The sequence below is a fragment of the Salvelinus sp. IW2-2015 genome, unplaced genomic scaffold, assembly GCF_002910315.2.
Source record: "Salvelinus sp. IW2-2015 unplaced genomic scaffold, ASM291031v2 Un_scaffold2870, whole genome shotgun sequence".
In the NCBI taxonomy this organism is placed as follows: Eukaryota; Metazoa; Chordata; class Actinopteri; order Salmoniformes; family Salmonidae; genus Salvelinus; species Salvelinus sp. IW2-2015.
This window is the reverse complement of record NW_019944170.1, coordinates 15,467-23,952: the sequence shown is the minus strand read 5'-3', so window position 1 is coordinate 23,952 and position 8,486 is coordinate 15,467. Positions and strand designations below refer to the sequence as shown.

Sequence of the window (8,486 nt, the reverse complement as noted above, 5' to 3'; positions counted from 1 at the left end):
ACTGTAATTGGCTCCCTGTTGAAACACATGTGTTAGAAACTGTAAATGGTTCCCTGTAGAACACATTGTAGAACTGTAATGGTTCCCTGTTAGAACACATGGTAGAACTGTAATGGTTCCCTGTAGAACACATGGTAGAACTGTAATGGTTCCTGTAGAACACATGTAGAACTGTAATGGTTCCCTGTAGAACACATTGTAGAACTGTAATGGTTCCCTGTAGAACACATGGTAGAACTGTAATGGTTCCTGTAGAACACTGGTAGAACTGTAATGGTTCCCTGTAGAACACATTGTAAACTGTAATGGTTCCCTGTAGAACACATGGTAGAACTGTAATGGTTCCCTGTAGAACAACATTGTAGAACTGTAATGGTTCCCTGTAGAAACAACACTGTGTAGCGAACTGTAATGGTTCCCTGTAGAACACATGGTAGAACTGTAATGGTTCCCTGAATAGCAACACATTGTAGAACTGTAATGGTTCCCTGTAGACACATTGTAGAAACTGTAATGGTTCCCTGTAGAACACATGGTAGAACTGTAATGGGTTCCCTGTAGACACACGTAGAACTGTAATGGTTCCCTGTAGAACACATTAGTAGAACTGTAATGGCTCCCTGTAAGAACACATTGTAGAACTGTAATGGCTCCCTGTAGAACACATGGTAGAACTTGTAATTGGTTCCCTGTAGAACACATGGTTTAGAACTGTAATGGAATGAGGTTCTAATAATCCCTAAACCTATGGTCTGTGAGAGGAGAATAAGGTTCTAATAATCCCTAAACCTATGGTCTGTGAGAGGAGAATGAGGCTGTTGTTCTCCTTGTCTTGATAAACCAGTTAGATATTATAGCATGGTTTAACCTGTCTTGATAAACCAGATGTGAAAGTATGGCATAATATCTGTAATGGTAGGGTATGATAGCTGTAATGGTATGATAGCTGTAATGGTATGGTATGATACCTGTAATGGTATGATAGCTGTAATGGTATGGTATGATACCTGTAATGGTATGATAGCTGTAATGGTATGGTATGATACCTGTAATGGTATGATGTGATAGTTGTAATGGTATGGTATGATAGCTGTAATGGTTTGATGTGATAGTTGTAATGGTATGATCATTGTAATGGTATGATAGCTGTAATGGTATGGTATGATATTAAAGCTGTAATGGTTTGATATGATAGCTGTAATGGTATAGTATGATAGCTGTAATGATGTGATAGGCAAAATTTTACCTGCCATCTCTCTCCAGTACTCAGGGTCAGATGATTTAGTCTCTGATACAAAGACGTTAATAGGTTCTTTGTTTTCATCTAGAGGAGAAAAGGAGAGAACAGAAGGACATGAATTCATCAGTTCATCTGGAGCCTCTGAGTTGATTTGGTCCCTAACTGGTAGAAATGAACCAATGTCTTTAAACACCTAGGTAACACCTAGGTAACACTGCGTACCAGCTGTTTTGGAGTTTTCTTTGGTTGCACAAACAGGCAGTCCATGGTCTCTGCTTTTATGAGTCTGAGAACACAGAGAGAGAGGTTTTAACATCTACATATCAGAGAGTGTTGAATAATGCTACACAGAACAGAACCACTGGTGTCTTGGGATGCAGGATGCTGGTGAATACTAGACTAACCCTAACCCTAACCCTAACCCTAACCCTAATCTAACCCTAACCCTAATCTAACCCTAACCCTAACGCTTTCAAAACAGCACTTGAAGAAATCAAATGGAGGTGGACAATTCTCCTTTTGGCCTAATCTGTCTAATCTAAATAACCTAAATCTAAACCCTTAACCCTAATCTTAACCTAACCGCTAACCCCAATCTAAAACCCTAAACCCCTACTCTAACCCCTAACGCCTTAATCTAAACCCTAAACACTCTAACCCACCAATCTAACCCTAACCCTACCAATTTATAACCCAACCCTAATTCTAACCCTAACCCTAATCTACCCCTCAACCAACCAATCATAACCCACCTAATCTAACCCTAACCCCTAATCTAACCCTAACCCCTAATCCTAACCCTAATAATCTAACCTACCCTAATCTAACCCTAACCCTAATCTAACCCTAACCCTAATCAATAACCCATAATCTAAAATCCCCTAACCCTAACCCTAATCTAACTTCAACCCTAATCTAACCCTAACCCTAATCTAACCCTAACCCTAATCTAACCCTAACGCCTAAATCTAAACCCTAACCCATCAATCCTAACTACCTCTAACCCTAATCCTAACCCTAACCCTAATCTAACCCTAAACCCTAATCCTAACCCTAACCCTAATCTAACCCTAACCCTAATCTAACCCTAACCCTAATACCTAACCCTAACCCTAATCAACCCTAACCCTAATCTTGTATGTCCAGAACAACGCTGTTAACACATGCTGTAAGACAGAGCAGAGGTGACTTTTCAGTAAATCACCTTTTATGATGAAGCAGGCATCTATCATCGCATTGCAGACAAGCTGTAGTGTTACTGTTAGACTGTGGATGTCTCTTCATTAGTGTTACATATTAGACTGTGAATGTCTCTTAGTTAGTGTTATTTGACTGTGAATGTCTCTTCATTAGTGTTAATAGACTGTGAATGTCTCTTCATTAGTGTTAATAGACTGTGAATGTCTCTTCATTAGTGTTGTTATTATACTGTGAATGTCTCTTCATTTTGACTGTGAAGTGTCTCTTAGTTATGTTGTTATGTATACTGTGAATGTCTCTTCATTAGTGTTAATAGACTGTGAATGTCTCTTCATTAGTGTTATTAGACTGTGAATGTCTCCTTCATTAGGTTTTATTAGGACTGTAAAGTCTCTTCATTAGTGTTATTAGACTGTGAATGTCTCTTCATTAATGTTTTTAGACTGTGAATGTCTCTCATTAGTGTTGTTATATATCTGTGAATGTCTCTTCATTTAGACTGTGAATGTCTCTAGTTAGTGTTACTGTTAGACTGTGAATGTCTCTTCATTAGTGTTACTATTAGACTGTGAATGTCTCTTCATTAGTGTTACTGTTAGACTGTGAATGTCCTTCATTATGTTAATAGACTGTTAATGTCTCTTCATTAGTGTTGTTATTATCTGTGAATGTCTTCTTCATTAGTGTGTTTAGACTGTGAATGTCTCTTAGTTAGTGTTACTATTAGACTGTGAATGTCTCTTCATTAGTGTTATTAGACTGTTAATGTCTCTCATTAGTGTTGTTATTATTCTTGAATGTCTCTTCATTAGTGTTGTTATTAGACTGTTAATGTCTCTTCATTAGTGTTACTGTTAGACTGTGCATGTCTTTAGTTAGTGTTACTATTAGACTGTGAATGTCTCTTCAGTTAGTGTTTATTAGACTGTGAATGTCTCTTCATTAGTGTTAATAGACTGGTGAATGTTCTTCATAATGTGTTATTAGACTGTATTCTCTTCATGTAGTGTTGTATTAGACTGTGAATGTCTCTTCATTAGTGTTACTATTAGCACTGTGAATGTCTCTTCATTAGTGTTATTGAACTGTGAATGTCTCTTCATTAGTGTTAATACGACTGTGAATGTCTCTTCATTAGTGTTACTATTAGACTGTGAATGTCTCTTCATTAGTGTTGTTAGACTGTGAATGTCTCTTAGTTAGTGTTACTATTAGACTGTGAATGTCTCTTCATTAGTGTTATTAGGGCTGTGAATGTCTCTTAGTTAGTGTTACTATTAGACTGGAAATGTCTCTTAGTTAGTGTTACTATCTAGACTGTGAATGTCTCTTCATTAGTGTTATTAGATGTGTAATGTCTCTTCATTAGTGTTACTGTTAGACTGTGAATGTCTATTCCATTAGTTGTTACTATTAGACTGTGAATGTTCCTTCATTATGTGTTAATAGACTGTGATGTCTCTTCATTAGTGTTTTTATTAGACTGTAATGTCTCTTACATTAGTGTTATTAAGACTGTGAATGTCTCTTCATTAGTGTTATTAGACTGTGAATGTCTCTTCATTTAGTGTTAATAGACTGAATGTCTCTTCATTAGTGTTATAGCTGTGAATGTCTCTTCATTAGTGTTTTTATTAGACTGTGAATGTCTTTCATTAGTGTTGTTATATACTGTGAATGTCTCTTCATTTAGACTGTGAATGTCTCTTAGTTAGTGTTACTATTAGACTGTGAATGTCTCTTCATTAGTGTTGTATTATACTGTGAATGTCTCTTCATTTAGACTGTGAAATGTCTCTTAGTTAGTGTTAACTATTAGACTGTGAATGTCTCTTCATTAGTGTTAATAGACTGTGAATGTCTCTTCATTAGTGTTAATAAACTGTGAAAGTCTCTTTCATTAGTGTTTTTATTAGACTGTGAATGTCTCTTCATTAGTGTTGTTATTAGACTGTGAATGTCTCTTCATTAGTGTTTTTATTAGACTGTGAATGTCTCTTCATTAGTTTGTTATTAGACTGTGAATGTCTCTTCATTAGTGTTACTATTAGACTGTGAATGTCTCTTCATTAGTTGTTATGACTGTGAATGTCTTTCATTGTGTTATTAGACTGTGAATGTCTCTTCATTAGTGTTATTAAACTGTGGAATGTCCTCTTCATTAGTTGTATATTAGACTGTGAATGTCTCTTCATTAGTGTTACTGTTAGACTGTGAATGTCTCTTCATTAGCGTTTTTAGACTGTGAATGTCTCTTCATTAGTATCGATATTAGACTGTGAAGGTCTTCTTCATTAGTGTAATTTGACGTTGAAAGTCTCTCATTTGTGTTTAATTGACTGTGAATGTCTCTTCATTAGTGTTTTTTAGACTGTGAATATCTTCTTCATTAGTGTTATTAGACTGTGAATATCTCTTCATTAGTTTATTAGACTGTGAATATCCTTTCATTAGTGTTATTAGACTGTGAGTTCTCTTCATTAGTGTTATTAGACTGTGAATGTCTCTTCATTAGTGTTAGTCTGTATCTATTAGACTTGATGTGATTCTCTTCATTAGTTTGTTTTATAACTTGTGAATGTCTCTCATTAGTGTTACTGTTAGACTGTGAATGTCTCTTCATTAGTGTTACTATTAGACTGTGAATGTCTCTTCATTAGTGTTACTATTAGACTGTGAATGTCTCTTCATTAGTGTTACTGTTAGACTGTGGAATGTCTCTTCAATTTAGACTGTGAATGTCTCTTCATTAGTGTTTTATTATACTGTGAATGTCTCTTCATTAGTGTACTGTTAGACTGTGAATGTCTCTCATTAGTGTTACTATTAGACTGTGATGTCTCTTCATTAGTGTTACTATTAGACTGTGAATGTCTTTCATTAGTGTACTCGTTAGACTGTGAATGTCTCTTTCTCATTTAGACTGTGAATGTCTCTTCATTAGTGTGTTATTATACTGTGAATGTCTCTTCATTAGTGTTATTATCCTGTGAATGTCTCTTCATTAATGTTGTTATTACTGTGAATGTCTCTTCATTAGTGTTATTATACTGTGAATGTCTCTTCATTAGTGTATTAGACTGTGAATGTCTCTTCATTAGTGTTAATAGACTGTGGATGTCTCTTCATTAGTGTTTTTAATTAGACTGTCGAATGTCTCTCTAGTGTTTTTATTAGCTGTGAATGTCTCTTCATTAGTGTTGTTATTAGACTGTGAATGTCTCTTCATTAGTGTTACTATTAGACTGTGAATGTCTCTTCATTAGTGTTATTAGACTGTGAATGTCTCTTCATTAGTGTTATTAGACTGTGAATGTCTCTTTCATTAGTGTTACTTTAGACTCGTGAATGTCTCTTCATTAGTGTTGTTATTATACTGTGAATGTCTCTTCATTAGTGTTATTAATACTGTGAATGTCTCTTCATTAGTGTTATTAGACTGGTGAATGTCTCTTCATTAGTGTTAATAGACTGTGAATGTCTCTTCATTAGTGTATTAGAATGAGTTAATGAATGAATATTTTATGAATATTAAATGAGAATGACTCCTTGGTATTAGTACAAGGTAACTGTTTCCCTGGTTGGGACCTACTCCCTTAGCCTTGTTAATGTGGAGTCGAAGGTTCCAAATTAGAAAGGCTAATGGCAGAAAGTGACAAGGAGAGAACCGATATGATGTGACCATTAAACAATACCGGACTGTTCTATTATCAGCGATCAGAGCACTGTGGATGTTTCAATTCTTCAGGGAGATGCTGATATTAATATTTTTAATGCATATTACATCAGCCAGCCCTACAGCGCCATTTAAATAATAATTAAAGTGCCTTACTTTGACATGTTTGTAGGACTGGTCCTCCAGTTGCAGCGGGGTGGTGTGTGGGGCTGGGGAGAGAGAGTGTGGGGCTGGCAGGGGGAGCAGGGGGAGAGGCAGGCAGGCTACTGCTGCTCTGGTCCTGGCTGTGATCTGCAGGGCTGCAGGGAAGGTAACAGCCTCTTTCTCTCCTCTCTCCCAAGGTCCTGATCCTTCTCAGTAGCCCTCGGAGGTGCAGGCCGCTGTGTGTCTGTGGTGGGGTGTGTCTGTTGAAGTGTTCCTCCTCCTCTTCATCTGCTTGGTCTCTACATCCACCTCTCCTTCCTCCCCCCTCTCCTCCCGCTCTCAGAGGCGTAGCTGCAGCTGGTCCCGGGGGACAGGTGGAGCTCTGACCCAAACTCCTCCAGGTTGCCATGGAGCTTGGCGATGCTTTCTGCGTCCTTGACGACGGGTCGGAAGCCTGAGTGGTAGTAGGCTTTCCTGGCCTGGAGAGCGGGTTGTCCAACACCTTCAGCCAGCCCTCTGAGTTCACAGGGTGCAAGTCAGAGGTCAGGGTGGAGGAGTCAAGGTCAAACAGACCTGACCTGGGTGTGGCTCCCATGCTGGCCCGCCCCTGGGTGTGGGGCTCTGAGATGTCGAGGAAGGCCTGCCTGAGGGAGGGGCTCTCGGCCAATGAGGACAGAGTGTTACGGAGGGCTGTGGCTGCAGGTAGGTGGGCACCGGGAGGCCCCCAGCGGCCCTAGGGGCCAGAACATGCAGAACGGAGGGTAGAAGGTGTCTTTACGACCGGCCACAGCAAGACCTGACAGACCAGTGTTCTTCTGTCCTCAGCCACCTCACTGTCATCTTTCTTCTGCTGACAGAGCTGAAGGCTGGGAAGGAGTAAGGGTTGGGGAACAGGGAAGTGGGGGCAAACTTCTGCAGCATGCCGAACCTTTACTGGGCACAGGGATCACCGGGTAGCTGCGAGGGTTCTTACGGGGAGACAGGTTCTTCCATCCAGGTCTCCTCTCTCAAAGCGGCTCCTCTTCGGACCAGGTCAGGGTCATCATGTGGGGCAGACCAGAGTTCACACCCTTCCCCGGCCCCATGGGGAGCAGTGAGATGAGGGTAGACACCGCTCCTGCTGCCACCATTAAAACATGGCCTTCACGTCCTCCCAGGCAAACGCCAGGTCATCAGGAGGGGTTTTATCTGACAGCTTCAGGTGGCGTCTCCAGGAGTTGAAGTTAGCAGCGTCCGGCTGGGTGTACTTGGCTTCAGGAGTACGGTGAGAGTGGAAGATGAACTTGTTAGGAGAGAAGTACATGCTGCAGTAGGAACACTTGATGCCTTGGCTCTGCTGCTGTTGTAGCGCGCTGGGATGAAGTTCCACGGCTACCCCAGCACACTCGTGTGACACATCAAAGGCGAAGTTGTCGGGCAGTTTGGGGGGGTTGTTCTCCCCCAGGAAGGACTTACACAGCCGCTCCGCCTCTCGCTTGGTGATCATGCCACAGCGGCGGGAGGAGATGGGCATGGCGCCAGCTCGCCTCAGGATCTCCAGCTGGACAGGGGTGCACTGAACACAGGTGATACCCAGCGCCACGCGGCGGTTGTGGATCTCGTTATAGCTGTAGTTCTTTCAGCAAAGTGTTGGAGATCTGGGCTGTTGGAGATCTGGGCCAGACACAGCCGCTCCTGATGGTCGATCACCAAGGAGACGATGGGTACACCATACAGAACCACTTGACCCACCTGGTTGAGCTTCAGGGAGGAGGAGTGGGGGGGTCTGGGAGGGGTCAGGGGCTCCTGCTGGAAGGAGCTGGGGGGGGTCGTCATGGTAGCGCTGGTGTAGGTTGTGTTGCTGTGGAGTCTGATTGGAGGATACTGTGCTGAACACATGAGTCAGAGTTCAAACTGAACATGAGTCAGACACTCTTTCAGTTGTAATAATAATGACAATAACAATCAGCACTTTGTATTCTTATCAAAACATATTTGCCTAATGGTGAATAACTTGGTTGTGATTAAATAGCAACACCACATTTGATTTCTTACGTTGCTTATTTGTATTATTTTATTATAAACATTCACTTAAGTTTGTACTGAGAATGTAAAAAAAAAAAAAACATTTTGCAGAACAAGTTTAATGCAACTCCGCCTGGGCCCGCTGCATATTCCACTTTAATGCGCATCGAAGACAAGTAGCCGAAGTGTTTACAACAGATGTATATCTGGGAGAACGATAGA

The 8,486-nt window shown here is 40.6% G+C and overlaps 1 pseudogene; it reads right to left on the bottom strand.

The window, feature by feature from the left end:
- LOC112074892 (SKI family transcriptional corepressor 2-like) overlaps positions 1-8,118 on the bottom strand; it is a 32,641-nt pseudogene extending 24,523 nt beyond the window's left edge.
- Positions 8,119-8,486: the final 368 nt, after the last annotated feature.